Source organism: Saccopteryx leptura, chromosome 13 (genome assembly GCF_036850995.1).
Source record: "Saccopteryx leptura isolate mSacLep1 chromosome 13, mSacLep1_pri_phased_curated, whole genome shotgun sequence".
Classification (NCBI taxonomy): domain Eukaryota; kingdom Metazoa; phylum Chordata; class Mammalia; order Chiroptera; family Emballonuridae; genus Saccopteryx; species Saccopteryx leptura.
The window spans coordinates 28660813-28677403 of record NC_089515.1 but is presented as its reverse complement, the minus strand read 5'-3'; the positions used below and the strand labels follow the sequence as shown (position 1 = coordinate 28677403).

Sequence of the window (16591 nt, the reverse complement as noted above, 5' to 3'; positions counted from 1 at the left end):
TCAGATTTCATGTTTTGGAATTCTAAAATAGAAAACATAGAGCATTATTTTAAGGGATGTTCTTGACAAACTTTGAAGTGCCAGTTAGTATAACTAAAAATGATAACAAAATTAACAAAAAAAATTTTTTTTTAATTTAAGAGTTCAAGGAGCAGAGACTAGGAGGTAAGCATAGAAAGGTATTACTGTCTGTAAACTAGCTCCTAGAAATCAGAAATTGCGTTATATTCACATTTGACATGACAATTTTAACAGATTCTGGCACCTCTTACATGGCAAATAAATGCAAAAGAGGTGTGAAATACCCAAAAAGTTTTACTTCTTAATTTTTTTAATACATGTTCTACCAACGAAGGAGAGTTTTCCAGGTTTTAGTTTCAGTAATTTTATCTAAATACTATACTTTTTGTTTTTCAAACATAACATTACAATATTTAAAATATTTTTTTCTATGACACGCCACTGCATTCTTAAATGTCCCAGAGGCTACCCCAGGTCACCAAGATTCAGTAATGTGGGTCTACAATCTTGTATAGGGAACAAAGATATTAGGGCCCAGGGTGGTTCAATGATTTTTAAGTAAGAAAGGTCTGACAGCTAGTTAAAATCAGACCCTGGACCAGGATCCAAGGCATCTAGATCTTTAAGCTAAACTTTGCTACTTCCTACACTTGATTATATTTCTTCTTTATCACGAGCTGGGTTTTGAAATTCATGATTGGGTTTAAAGGAACCTGCAAATACAGAACAGTGCTGTTTGTGAGTATGCTGAGCCTGGAGACGTGCCTCGTTCCATATCTCCTGCACACATTTTCTCCTTGTTGTCTAGGAAAGCCCGCAATGAGCATCTGTTGGCAACAGTTCTGGAAGAACTGATGCACAATTCAAACATCTCCATCATTAAGGAAAAAACCTTCAGTGAAATCTGAAAGCTCAAAAAGTTACTAAATCTCAAGTCAATAAGCAAAGAAATAGATTTAAACAATAAACAAATGTTTTAAAATGAGCTTCAGAGGGAAAGCGGGGTGGGGGGTTGCCGGAGGAAGGCAAAGGAGGGGAAAATGGGGACGGGAAGAGACTCTGCTTGGGGCGGTGAGCGCGTGATGCAGTGTGCAGGTGATGTTTTACAGAGTGCACTGTATGGTTTTATGCACCAATGTCACCCTAATAAATTCAATTAAAATAAAATAAAATAATTCTGACAAAATTTTAGAAATATGTGTGAAAATAGCCATTGTATATGATATGGTGAAAAACAGATTACAAGTTGCATATTGATATAAAAAAAATCTATGTAAAATTTATATAGGTGTTGAAAAATATGCAAGATATTATGTCAAAATATTAAATGATTGTCTGTGGATGGTGGGAATATATTGATTATTATTTTATTTTTGTATTGTCCAAATCAAAATGGGCATGTATTATAGGTATAATCTGTACACCAAATTAAGTTTAAAAAAAAGCTTCCTTTAAGGCAGCTGCCAAACTGCTATAATGGCACATTGCTTTTAATGACAGAGTTTATACCAATGAGTGCAAGAGAGGAATTCCATAATATTCTATGCAAGTTAGAGAGACTGTATCTGTAGACATAGAGCAACACATAGAAATTTCAAGCAAGTATAAAATACAGAGGAAGAATACTGATGACTAAGGTCAGCTCTAGCATATCCTTGCCAGTCTGGCACAGCCCTTTCTTCAATTCTCCACCCACCTTTAGATTCAATAACAACAACCCACAGGGAATACAAACTCGAAATTTTTAAGAGGTTTCCCAGACCTATGTAGAAGCTGTATGAAGAACAGAGTCATCTCCCCTTGTCTTTCAGTCAGAGATGGGTCATAGTACCAACCAATATATATATATTAATATATTTGGTAACTCTTTTAATTCTAATTGTAATGCAGCTACCATTTATTGAACACTTACTAGTTTCCAGTATTTGTTGAATACTTCATAGTATCTCATTTAATACTTATAACAACCTCAGGAAGCCTTTTTTATTATCCTTATTGAGGGAATTGAGATCAAAGAGGTTGCACAACTAAAAAATAAATGTGTGAGCTAAGATTGAACCCAAATTTACCTGAACACTAAAGCCTGTGGTTTTAACTACTACTCCAAGCATGGCTACTGGATTTCACATTATATGCCAATTTGCTTAGATTAAGAATACATTCCTGGATATTTTTTTTAAGAGAGAGAAGGTAATACAGAGAGACAGACTCCAGCATGTGCCCAACTGGGATCCACACAGCAATCCCTCTCTGGGGTCGATGCTTGAATCAACCGAGCTATCTTCAGGATCTCAGGCCAACACTCAGATCAATCGAGCCATTGACTGTGAGAGGGGAAGACAGAGAGAACGGGGATAGGGAAGGAGAGAGAAGCAGATGGTCATTTCTCCTGTGTGCCCTGACCAAAAATCAAACCTAGGACGTCCATATGCCAGGCCAACGTTCTATCACTGAGATATCTAGCCAAGGCCACATTCCTGGATTCTTAAGCAAACTGTGACTTCAGTGGGGGGAAAATTATGATTATTTATTGATACCTGCTACATGTAAGGGATAAAAAGTAATAGCAGTGACATTCACATCAAGTCTTTACCAACTCTGCCCTAGTAATACTCCCTCTATAAAATATTACTCTCTATATATATGACATTTGACCTATTCTATAGATCAGCTTATGTCACATCTTTGTGACCATATTTTGTCAGACTATATCAGAACACCTGGTCTGTCAACGTAACAGAATTTCCTTAGTTGGTTCTTTACTAGAATAGCCAGGCTGTATGGTCAATGCACTATTTGTGGGTAACAAAGACTAACCTTGAGTTTTCTATAAGAATTTGATGGTTGCCTGACCTGTGGTGGCGCAGTGGATAAAGCGTCAACCTGGAATGCTGAGGTTGCAGGTTCAAAACCCTGGGATTACCTGGTCAAGGTACATATGAGAGTTGATGCTTCCTGCTCCTCCCCTCTCCTCTCTCTCTCTCTCTCTCTCCCCTCCTCCTCTCCTCTCTAAAATGAATAAATAAAGTCTTAAAAAAAAAGAATTTGATGGTTCTGCAGTGACGTCAGAGAAATGGCGCCGTGAGGAGTGCGACCGACAAATCTCCCCAAAATTTCAACAAGCTCATCAACCAGAGACAGAAAAATCTATCCTTGGAGCGTATGGAAGTTTCACACACTGAAGGTGAAGGTAGAGTCGAGCGAAAAATTGACTAAATATATAATCAAACCTGAAGGAAATAAGTCAAACAAAGAAACACTTTGTCTTCCTCACTAACCTGAGCAAAGGCTGCTTTCACTTGGAACTGAGAGTTGGGGGGGGGAGCTAAGGTTGTGGAGGAGGCTAGGCTGTGGCATGGATGTTTGTTCAAGCTGAGGAAAGAGTGTGCCTGTGGTGAATCAGCCCACGTGAGCAAACGCTCGTGCCGCAAGCAACCTGGCCGCCTGCGCACCATGCCAGGAGCAACCTGGCCACCCGCGCGCCATGCCTCAAGCATCCTGGCCACCGGCGTGCAGCACCGTGAGCAACCACCTGTGCCACGAGCAGCAGCTGCCAGCAGCGCTCGCGCGGGGAGTGCACCAAAGCAAACTTCCCTACGCCAGAGCTTCTCTAGGTGGGCGGGGTGTCTCACCCAGCCATTCAAGCTAACAATCAAGCATCAGGGGAGGGGCGCGCGGGCAGCTTGCACTCCTTTCTGGAGCAGTTCCACGGACCCAATCACTGAAATTAGCTTAACCCACAGGCTACTCACCTCCCAACTAACCTACGCGGTTCTTTTTTTTTTTTTCTGAAGCTGGAAACGGGGAGAGACAGTCAGACAGACTCCCGCATGCGCCCGACCGGGATCCACCCGGCACGCCCACCATGGGGCGACGCTCTGCCCACCAGGGGGCGATGCTCTGCCCATCCTGGGCGTTGCCATATTGCGACCAGAGCCACTCTAGCGCCTGGGGCAGAGGCCACAGAGCCATCCCCAGCGCCCAGGACATCTTTGCTCCAATGGAGCCTCGGCTGCGGGAGGGGAAGAGAGAGACAGAGAGGAAAGTGCGGCGGAGGGGTGGAGAAGCAAATGGGCGCTTCTCCTGTGTGCCCTGGCCGGGAATCGAACCCGGGTCCTCCGCACGCTAGGCCGACGCTCTACCGCTGAGCCAACCGGCCAGGGCTGCGGTTCTAATTGATAAGATCTCTCTCAGTTCAGCGATCTAAGACAAGAGGCGTGATATTTTTTAGTGCCTCTTGCTAAAGGGGTGGGGGAAACTTCTGATTGGCAGAGATTTCATACTCAGGGATATATGCTAAAAAGAGGGACATGGCAGATGGTAAGACCTCCTGTACTGCAGGCAGCAACTAGGGCATCTTCTTCCCAGCCAAAACAGGCTACAAAGTGCAGAAAGCCTGGGGAGAGTGGTCCCACAGAGTGCTAGGCATGCTGAACAGGCCTGGAGGCTCATAGAAAGTCACCTTGAGAGCAATTGGCTCCCAGCCCCGCCTGATTACGCTGGCAGCTCTGACCGCCAGAGCCTTACCCAGAGCCCTGCATTGAATAGGGATAGAGTGGGGATTTGCCAGCTCTTTGAGCCTCTTACTCCCCAGGCAGAGGCAGCAGCAGCAGCAGCCTCATAGCTGGATCATCAGGCTGCTAATTCAGGAAGGAGAGACTAGGAGAGAGGCTCCGGGAAAATGAACTCTCTCATTGTCGGAGCCTGCAAATGCTAACAAGCCTTGACTACCAACGAGACTGAAGCCAAATATATGACATTGCCATAGGTCTCATCAATTGCAAATCCCTACCTAAGCGTGCCACAGGGGCAGAGCCTGGGGTACAGAGTCACTGACCAGGAAGAGGGAGAGGAAAGAAAAAGGAAGAAGAAGTTAAGCTTTAAAAATCAAGAAAAATCCACAGACTTTATAATTTGTTCCACTATTTTTTTTGTTTCATTCATCTTCTTGCCTTTATTATTATTATTTCTATTTCCTCTGCCTTCATCCTTTTATTCTCTGCCTGTCTTACTCTTTCCTTTTCTTGAACTACACTACCCATAAGTGTTATATTTTATTTCTATTCTTCTTCCTTACTCTCCATTAGGGTTACACTCCAACACCCTTAACTCTCTCTCTCTCTTTTTGTTTTTTTTCTTTTTTCTTCCTTTCCTTTTCCTCTTTTTCTTATTTCTCCCTTTCTATTAGTTTCTTCTTTTCTCCTTTTACTTTTCCTCTCATTCAATCCTTAATCATGAACAAATTATTTAATTTGGGACTCAAATTTTTTTTTTGTGGCATTTTGGGTGCTTTTTACTTCGCTTTTTAACTCATTAGCATTCCTCCCAACCCAGGATCTCCATTCTATTCAGTCTTTGCTCCACTTAATACAATAGTTTTTCTTTTCTTTTTCTTCCTTTTTCCTGTTTCCCTCTTATCCCTCTCATTATATCTCTTAGTCAACCATCACTTACAAGCAAATCATTTTATACTTGACCCAAATTTTTCCTTTTTTGTATTTTGTGAATCCCTACTTCCTTTTTTGCCCCTTGAGCACTTCCCCTCAACTCAGGCCCTCCGTTATAGGCAGTTTTTGTTCCATTTAGTAGAATATAATTCACAGTTCATCAGGATATTTTCCTAAGGAGGAGAGGAGTGGAGGGGAGAGATAAAAGAAAAGGGGAGGGAAATAATAAATTATTATTGGGGGTTTTTTGTTTTTTTTCTCCAAATTTTCCTTTTTTTTAATTTTTTAAAACTTTTTATTCTTTATTAATTCTCATTAGTGCTATCAACAAGACTACCCGCAGATGCCTTTAAGAAACAGAAAATCGAATATCATGGATAAAAAGATAGAGAAGTAAAACAGATAGATGTGGAAAAATCTATGGAGAAAAAATTTAATATATTGGGAAAAAAATTTAATATATTGGAAACCTTGGAGCTAAATGACAGAGAATTTAAAATAGAAATCCTAAAAATACTCAGAGATATACAAGAAAACACAGAAAGGCAATTTAGGGAGCTCAGAAAACAACTCAACAATCACAAAGAATATATTACCAAGAAAATTGAAACTATAAAAACAAATCAAACAGAGATGAAAAACTCAATACATGAACTGAAAAACGAGGTAACAAGCTTAGCTAACAGAACAGGCCAGATAGAAGGTAGGATTAGTGACATAGAAGACAAGCAACTTCAGGCACAACAGAGAGAAAAAGAGAGAGAGACTCAAAAATTTTAAAAAATGAGAAAGCCCTACAGGAATTGTCTGACTCCATCAAAAAGAATAACATAAGAATAATAGGTATATCAGAGGGAGAAGAGAGAGAAAATGAAATGGAGAATATATTCAAACAAATAATAGACGAGAACTTCCCAAGCCTGTGGAAAGAACTAAAGCAGGGGTCCCCAAACTATGGCCCGCGGGCCACATGCGGCCCCCTGAGGCCATTTATCCGGCCCTCGCAGCACTTCCAGAAGGGGCACCTCTTTCATTGGTGGTCAGTGAGAGGAGCATAGTTCCCATTGAAATACTGGTCAGTTTGTTGATTTAAAATTATTTGTTCTTTATTTTAAATATTGTATTTGTTCCCGTTTTGTTTTTTACTTTAAAATAAGATATGTGCAGTGTGCATAGGGATTTGTTCATAGTTTTTTTTTTATAGTCCGGCCCTCCAACGGTCTGAAGGACAGTGAACTGGGCCCCTGTGTAAAAAGTTTGGGGACCCCTGAACTAAAGCCTCAAATTCAAGAAGCAAGTAGAACACTGAGTTTTCTTAACCACAACAAACCTACTCCAAGGCACATCATAATAAAAATGGCACAAACCAATGTCAAAGAAAAAATTCTCAAGGCAGCCAGGGAAAAGAAGAATACAACACATAAAGGAAGGCCTATTAGATTATCATCAGATTTCTCAGCAGAAACTCTACAAGCTAGAATAGAGTGAACCCCAATATTTAAAGCCCTGAAAGAGAGGAACTTTCAGCCAAGAATACTATACCCATCAAAGTTATCTTTCAAGTATGAAGGAGAAATAAAAACGTTCACAAATACAGAAAAGATGAGGAAATTTATCATCAGGAAACCCCCACTCCAGGAAATACTAAAGGGGGTTTTCCAACCAGATTCAAAGAACAAAACAAAACAAAACCACAAGTAAAAGCTCCACCAAGAACACAATAAAACCAAATTTAAACTGTGACAACAAAAGCAAAAAAAAAGGGGGGGGGAGAGGACAGAGATTAACAGTAGCAAAGGACAATGAAGTGCAGAAACACTCATAAGATAGGGTACTACAATGACTATGGTAGGTACCCTTTTCATTACTTAAAGGTAACCACCCTTGAAAAAACCACCCCAGAAGCACATGACTTAAAAAAGGTAGCAACAGAGGAAAAAAGTAAGGAATACAAACAAACAAAAACAAATGATGGAAAAACAAAAGAGGAGAATCAAACAAGATATAAAACTAACAGAAAACAATTTATAAAATGGCAATAGGGAACCCACAAGTGTCAATAATTACACTAAATGTAAATGAATTAAACTCACCAATAAAAAGGCATAGAGTAGCAGAATGGATTAAAAAAGAAAATCCAACTGCATGCTGCCTACAAGAAACACATCTAAGCAACAAGGATAAAAACAAATTCAAAGTGAAAGGCTGGAAAACAATACTCCAAGCAAATAACATCCAAAAAAAAGCAGGTGTAGCAATACTCATATCTGATAATGCTGACTACAAGACAGAAAAAGTACTGAGATACAAAAATGGTCATTTCATAATGATTAAGGGGACACTGAATCAAGAAGACATAACAATCCTTAATATATATGCACCAAACCAAGGAGCACCAAAATATATAAGACAGCTACTTATTGACCTTAAAACAAAAACTGACAAAATTACAATCATACTTGGAGACTTCAATACACCATTGACGGCTCTAGATCGGTCATCCAAACAGAGAATCAATAAAGATATATTGACCTTAAACGAAACATTAGAGCACCTGGATATAGTAGACATCTACAGGACACTTCATCCCAAAGTGACAGAGTATACATTTTTCTCTACTGTACATGGAACATTCTCAAGAATTGACCATATATTGGGCCACAAAAACAACATCAGCAAATTCAGAAAAATTGAAATTGTACCAAGCATATTTTCTGATCATAAAGCCTTGAAACTAGAATTCAACTGCAAAAAAGAGGGAAAAAAAACCCCACAAAAATGTGGAAATTAAACAACATACTTTTAAAAAATGAATGGGTCAAAGAAGAAAAAGAAATAAGCGCAGAGATCAAAAGATATATACAGACAAATGAAAATGACAATACGACATATCACAATCTATGGGATGCAACAAAAGCAGTAATAAGAGGGAAGTTCATATCACTTCAGGCCTATATAAACAAACAAGAGAGAGCCCAAGTGAACTTCTTAACTTCACACCTTAAGGAACTAGAAAAAGAAGAACAAAGACAACCCAAAACCAGCCTAAGAAAGGAAATAATAAAACTCAGAGCAGAAATAAATGAAATAGAGAACAGAAAAACTATAAAAAAATTAATAAAACAAGGGGCTGGTTCTTTGAAATGATCAACAAAAATGACAAACCCTTGGCAAGACTCACCAAGGAAAAAAGAGAAAGGACTCATATAAACAAAATCCAAAATGAAAGAGGAGAAATCACACACACAAAAATATCTAGGAATAAACATAACAAAGAATGTAAAGGACCTATATAATGAAAACTACAAAGCATTGTTAAGGGAAGCCGAAAAAGATACAATGAGATAAAAAAATATTCCTTGTTCGTGGATAGGAAGAATAAATATAATCAAAATGGCCATATTACCCAAAGCAATTTATAAATTTAATGCAATTCCCATCAAAATTTCTATTAAAGAAATGGAACAAAAAATCATCAGATTTATATGGAACTATAAAAAACCCCGAATAGCCAAAGCAATCCTAAGGAAAAAGAATGAAGCTGGGGGCATTATAATACCTGACTTCAAACTATATTATAGGGCCACGACAATCAAAACAGCATAGTATTGGCAGATAAATAGATGCTCAGAACAATGGAACAGAATAGAAAGTCCAGAAATAAAACCACATATATATGGTCAAATAATTTTTGATAAAGGGGCCAACAACACACAATGGAGAAAAGAAAGCCTCTTCAACAAATGGTGCTGGGAAAACTGGAAAGCCACATGCAAAAGAATGAAACTCGACTACAGCTTGTCCCCTCGTACAAAAATTAATTCAAAATGGATAGGCCTGACCTGTGGTGGCGCAGTGGATAAAACGTCGACCTGGAAATGCTGAGGTCGCTGGTTCGAAACCCTGGGCTTGCCTGGTCAAGACACATATGGGAGTTGATGCTTCCAGCTCCTCCCCCCTTCTCTCTCTCTCTGTCTCTCTCTCTCCCTCTCTCTGTCCTTTCTAAAAATGAATAAATTAAAAAAAATTTTTTAAAAAACCAAAAAAAAAAACAAAACCCAAAATGGATCAAAGACCTAAATATAAGACCTGAAACAATAAAGTACATAGAAGAAGACATAGGTACTAAACTCATGGACCTGGGTTTTAAAGAGCATTTTATTAATTTAACCCCAAAGGCAAGAGAAGTGAAGGCAAAGATAAATGAATGGGACTACATCAGACTAAAAAGTTTTCGCTCAGCAAGAGAAACTGACAACAAAATAAACAGACAGTCAACTAAATGGGAAATGATATTTTCAAACAACAGCTCAGATAAGGGCCTAATATTCAAAATTTACAAAGAACTCATAAAACTCAACAACAAACAAACAAACAATCCAATAAAAAAATGGAAAGAGGACATGAACAGATACTTCTCCCAGGAAGAAATACAATTGGCCAACAGATATATGAAAAGATGCTCATCTTTATTAGTTATTAGAGAAATGCAAATCAAAACTACAATGAGATACCACCTCACACCTGTTAGATTAGCTATTATCAACAAGACAGGTAATAGCAAATGCTGGAGAGGCTGTGGAGAAAAAGGAACCCTCATTCACTGTTGGTGGGACTGTAAAGTAGTACAACCATTATGGAAGAAATTATGGTGGTTCCTCAAAAAACTGAAAATAGAACTACCTTATGACCCAGCAATCCCTCTACTGGGTATATACCCCCAAAACTCAAAAACATTGATACGTAAAGACACATGTAGCCCCATGTTCATTGCAGCATTGTTCACAGTGGCCAAGACATGGAAACAACCAAAAGGTCCTTCTATAGAAGACTGGTTAAAGAAGATGTGGCACATATACACTATGGAATACTACTCAGCCATAAGAAATGATGACATCAAATCATTTACAACAAAATGGTGGGATCTTGATAACATTATACGGAGTGAAATAAGTAAATCAGAAAAAAACCAAGAACTACATGATTCCATACATTGGTGGGACATAAAAATGAGACGAAGAGACATGGGCAAGAGTGTAGTGGTTACCGGAGGTGGAGGGGAGGGGGGGCACAGGAGTGAAGAAGGGAGAGGGGAAGGGGGAGGAGGAGTGGCACAAAGAAAACTAGATATAGGGTGACGGAGGCCAGTCTGACTTTGGGTGATGGGTAAGCAACATAATTGAATGACAAGATAACCTGGACATGTTTTCTCTGAATACATGTACCCCGATTTATTGATATCACCCCATTAACATTAATAAAAATTTATTTTAAATAAAAGAATTTGATGGTTCAACTAGGCTGAGAGAAAAATAGGAATCAGCGTATCAATTTCTGAAATGTTAACAAGCCTTTTACATTAGCTAGATGTTTTCTGTGCATATCATTCAAAATATAATCCAGATGAAAAATAGTCTTGGATAGACACTAAGTGAAGCAGACTTGTCCACAGCTAAGGAAGTTAACTTAGGAAGTTATTGACAGTAAAATGGAAAATAGACTTATCTGGAGGTAAGCAAAGCAATTAAAAACTAAGAAAAGCCAAAGAGCAGCAAAGTTGGAAAAAACGAGAATCAGATCAAAACTGGAAACTCATGAAAGCCAGGTCCTGCTATAAAGAAAGGATTACTTACTTACTGCCTATGCTCTGGCAATTTTTATCACTCTTCTAAAACATGTGGGTCAGAGTTAGCTTTTGGATACAAGTAATGAATCATATATTTCAGAGGCCATGGAAAAAGGAGAATGTTCTAAGACAATGGCAAGGAAGTGAAGAAACTGTTAGCATTTTTTTTTAGCTGCAACAGTCTCTCCTGCTAAACTCAACTAAGATGAGAAAGTACCAGCTGCACTGAAGATTTTCCTCCACCCTCCCCCTTTCCTCTTAACTGTGTTCTTTTCTGTTCTTCCCCTTGCCACCCTGTCCTCCCTTTCTTACTCTCTCCTTTCCTTCCTCTCACAAGATATTGCTGAAGACCTGCTATATTCCAAGTACATTAGGTTTACACAGTGGATCAGATCCACTTTCTGGCATTTCATGGCCCACAGTTCAACAGGGAGGAAGAAAAATAATCCATTATAATTTGATAGCACTTCATAAAGAACAAGCAAAGAATTACTATCTCCATTTATAAATAACTGAAGCTCAAAGAGGTTAAATGAATTGCCTAATATCAATCCTCTAGTATGGGTTTTAGTAATATGGGTTTCTCCCCCTGTTAATTAAGTTTCAGTATTGGCTGCATAATTAATATACATATACTTTTGTTAGTGTAGGTAGCTAGATAGTAATAAGGGAAGGAAGCAAAGGGAATCAGATATTGAAAGGCTTGCTTGCTTCACTGGCAAATTACATTTCACAACCTACCCCACTCAGGGGATTAACATTGTGTAGGGAGGCTTTTCAGTATCTCCAGGGTGCAACTGGTCCATCCCCAGGCTATGGAGGAAGTGCTTCTGTGCTTCTACTTTAAGGCATCCCAAGTAAAAGCAAAGATGGTGACCATAGAACCCTGTCAGTCTAACCTAGAAGGAGGATCTCATTGGTCAGTGGGAGGAACCAAGCCCAAGAAAGATTAAGAAGCTGATTGGTTGGTTTGAAGAAAAGCTAGTCTTTCTAACCCAAGATAATATAAACCCAAACTTAACAAAGAGACTCTCTCTCTTTTCTCACTTGGAAACACACACTACCCCATTCATTTGCACACTCTCCAAATAGCCATGCAGTTCTAATGGCTGCCCGGGGTGGGTGGCAGCAGCAACCAGAACTCCAGGTGGAGACTCCAAACCTGGGCCTCAGCACACCACCAGCCTGAGTGTAACAGAAAGACTAGTGAGATAAGAACAGGGACAAACTGAGTTAAACGATGGCACAGAATATCCAGACTCTAGTCTTTGTACAGGGCTTTAGTGAAGACAAGATTGGACTTTTTCCTTGGCCAGACAGGCAGAGATGAGATACTGGGAGCCTGTGGCCAACCTTCTATTTCAACTCCAAGTAAATCTTAGGACAGAAGTCTCACCTCTTCCATACATGGGTCTTTGAAATGCTTTCCTTACAACTCCGTGGACAAACACCATTGTCACAGGCATCACTTTGACACAGGTGTATACATATATGTACACATAAACACATACTCAAACATGTGTACAGGATAATACTAGAAATATATGAAAGTACTCTGCACCTTGCAAAAAATAAGCAAGTATAAGTTAGCACTCTTATTACATAGAATAAGAGTAAATAAGTAAAATAGTAAGATAAGATTTGAAATATATGACAACTATTCTTCTGTTTGCAAAAAGCAATACATTTCAAGGTTCAGAATGAACTATTCAAGAAACCTAGCTGGGATGAAGAAGTCAAAATTAAATAAAAAATACACAAACAAACAAACCAAGGTAGAAAAGTACTGATTCATCATCAGAAAGTTAAGAAACAGATTCACCAAAGGCTTTTGAAGTGAAAGTCAAGGCTTTAATATAACCATAAAATCTTCTAAAGAGAGAAGAAAAACAAGGACTCCAAAGTGGGAATACTCATTCTTCTTTCTCAATAGATGAATAGATATAAAGAAGTGATATTTAGTTATAAGTTTGTTTTAAAAGGTAGAAATAAAAAAACTGAATTCAAAAATATTTGTTCTATATAAATTTCAATATGCCGATGAAATCACTTTTGTAAAGAGAGCTAGTTTTATACACCTAATGAAAGAGAAGTTTCCTGACAAAAAAGCCCTCTCTGTACCACACAAATTATCCCATATGAAGGGGACCGCCCATTTCATGTCATTTTCATATTGTTCAATGTATGCCCCAAGCCCTTATATAACTGAGAAATACAGTTTAGAAGTGATAAGGAAAGAATGAAAAGAGTTCTAGCAACATTAGAAGTAACTATTTGAAACAAATCAGTGGACTCAAGTGCTTACTGGGATCTAGCTATTACGCTGAATGAGTTAGAGTCATTACTTTAATCCTCCTAACAAGCCTGCAAAGTGAATATTCTTGTCATTTCATAGGTGAGAAATCTCAGAGGTTAAATAACCTTCCTAGACAAAACCAAGTATATAGATACTACTTTTCTCTTATATAGTCTTCCAAGACAGCTGAGAGAAATGATGTTTAATTCGCAGATGAACACTAGAAATTACTCTACAGTTTAGGATTCTTGTGAATCCACGTCAATTGAATTGGCAATATGACTAAAATTAAACATATCAAACTAACATAGTCTATATTTTCAGATTGTTCTACATGGTAATATGACAAATAGTCAATCATACGTGTTGAGTAGAAGTAAGTTTGAAAGGGAAGAGGTACCTCAGGAGAGATATCATGTGATCTGGATCTTATAAAATCTTTGGAAGTGAAACCCCTAAAGGTTTTGATAATAGAGGCAGGAAGTTACCTGAGACTTAGGGAGCCTGGTGTAAGAGAGGAAGCCTTGAATTTTAGTGATGCTATGGTTGCTGCTATTTCTCTCTGGAATACCTCAATGCCCCCCCCCCTCTTCCCACTTGTCTTTAAACTCCTACTGCACAGGTTTTTACAAAGTGAAAAGGTTTTATTTTTGTTTGGCATAAGGGCAGAAAGGTATTCCTCAAGAAAATATGTCCCATAAACAACTCATGCCTCTTTCCAGATCCTTCTGCTCTTCCTCTTTCTGAAAAGTGCAAGTTTCTCTGATATGGAACAACCCTTTCTATGTAGTTTCTCCCTGGCTTTTCACAAATTGGATCTTCTTTTCCAGATTCCTTTACATTTTTAGGGATTCTTTCTTTAAAAAGTTCTCTAATCTTACACTTACCTTCTTTAAAACTGAGCAAGAATGCTGGCTTCTTGAGATCACTAAGACAAAGAATAAACTAGTTTTTAATTTAATCATGCTGCAAATAAGCTCACTTCTACCTCCCAGAAAGCTTCTATATGGAATCAGACCAATTATTTCCAGAGTTCTTCGCTCTATCACGTTTAGCCCTAAGTAATCAGAATCATCTCGAATCATCTAGACAGAGCCAGGTTGGTAATACTTTTCCTTCACCTTGTGTTCTGAGAATGCTGGGAGAAGTTGATGCTGTAATTAAGAGGTACACTAGACAAGACTAAAATACCTCAAAATTGAGGATTTATCATGAACCCACTATGTAAGCAAGAGTGGTGTCCAACTATAGTAGGCTTCATTTTCTTTTTTTTATAAATTTTTATTAATTTTAATGGGGTGACATCAATAAATCAGGGTACATATGTTCAAAGAAAACATGTCCAGGTTATCTTGTAATTCAATTACGTTGCATACCCATCACCCAAAGTCAGATTGTCCTCAGTCACCTTCTATCTGGTTTTCTTGTGCCCCCCCCCCCTTACCACCACACTCTTGTCCAAGTCTCTTAGTCTCATTTTTATATCCCATCTATGTATGGAATCATGCAGTTCTTAGCTTTTTCTGATTTACTTATTTCACTCTGTATAATGTTATCAGGATCCAACCATTTTGTTTTCAATTGCATTCAAAGAACTAATCCTCTTTAGATGAAGATTTCACAAAATTTATAACCCAGAATCTTTTCAAACAATGTGCAAATGAAAGAAGAAACTGGAAAGGCAAGATGATCTTTTCTCCCTACCTGCCATGAGAGAGCTTCTGACTTCCTTGAACATGAGCTGAGAAGTTTCCTATATGCATAAAACATTCATTGGACCATTTATTTACTTGTTTACACAATTTCAAGGCCCTCTGCTGGGCTGTAGTAGTCTGGCTGAGCTCCAAAACAAAACTTTTAACATGTAAATTCAATGCAAATGTCAAAGCCACATATCTGAATAGTTACAAATGAAAGTCACAGCGACATTTTTATAAATATCCTTGTCATTAATCTTCTCTGAAAAATTCTTATACAATAGGCAATTTATGAAAGGTCAAACCATTTTATTCTCACAGCTAAATGAAGAAGTATAATAGCATAACTTCCCCTAAAAGTTAGGAGCATTTATAGAGGATTTTTAAACACACACACACACACACACACACACACACACACACACACACACACACACACACACTTTCCCTCTTATGTTTGCCTCTTATGCTTTCCCTCTTATGTTTGCCATAAACCAAATAATGCATTCAGGTAATTTCTTCCATTCTTCTCCAGAGAAGCAAGGTGCTTCAGCAAAGAAAAGCTCCCCAAGCCTGACCTGCGGTGGCACAGTGGATAAAGCGTTGACCTAGAAATGCTGAGGTCGCCGGTTCGAAACCCTGGGCTTGCCTGGTCAAGGCACATATGGGAGTTGATGCTTCCAGCTCCTCCCCCCTTCTCTCTCTCCCTCTCTGTCTCTGTCTCTCTCCTCTCTAAAAATGAATAAATAAAATTTATAAAAAAAAAAAAAAAAAGAAAAGCTCCCCAAGATTTGAGTTCTAATCCAAGTTTTCCCAATGTTATTGCCTTGATATTGACGATAGAAAGAATAAAAAATAGAATTCCCTTCTTTCTTCTCTCTCTCAAATCAATGAAAAAATTCTTTAAAATTTAAAAAGCAATCTGGAGTAATATAACAAGAAAAAGTTTCCCCTTTTCCTTTACTCTGGGAATTGAGAGTTTTAAGACAAAAATGGGAATTAAAAAATGAAGGTTTCATGATGTCCTCTGCTCTTTCTCTTAATTTCCTCTAGACTGATTTCCTCATATTGCACATTTCATGCACACTTTGCATTATAATGACTATTTTATGAGTTGATGATTCTTTTATGAGAAATGGTTTTCTGTGTAATCAAGCAGATAGAGAACTGTCTCAAGGTTCACTTACAAGAAATTCAATTATGAATTGCTAAATGTACTGTTCACACAGAGATGATTGAAACCTGTTTTTTTTTTTGTTTTGTTTTAATGTATCATTAGGTATTGATGTCAGCATTTCTTTGTTTGTCAAGGTCAACCTATGACATTTCAACTTTCCATTCAGGGAATAAAATGACTCTTAAAGACCCAGTAGTCTAATGATCTGTAATTGAGGCCACTAGATTAAATAAATTTCTTTAATTGGAATTTAGCAAACATATATGAACCCACTACTATATATAGGCAGCATGCTGGGGGAGGTGGAGAAGGACAAATATGAATAAT

The 16591-nt window shown here is 38.2% G+C and overlaps 1 protein-coding gene across 2 annotated transcripts in view; it reads right to left on the bottom strand.

The window, feature by feature from the left end:
• HPSE2 (heparanase 2 (inactive)) overlaps window positions 1-16591 on the bottom strand; it is a 773696-nt gene that overhangs the window by 362149 nt on the left and 394956 nt on the right. The window lies entirely within an intron of this gene.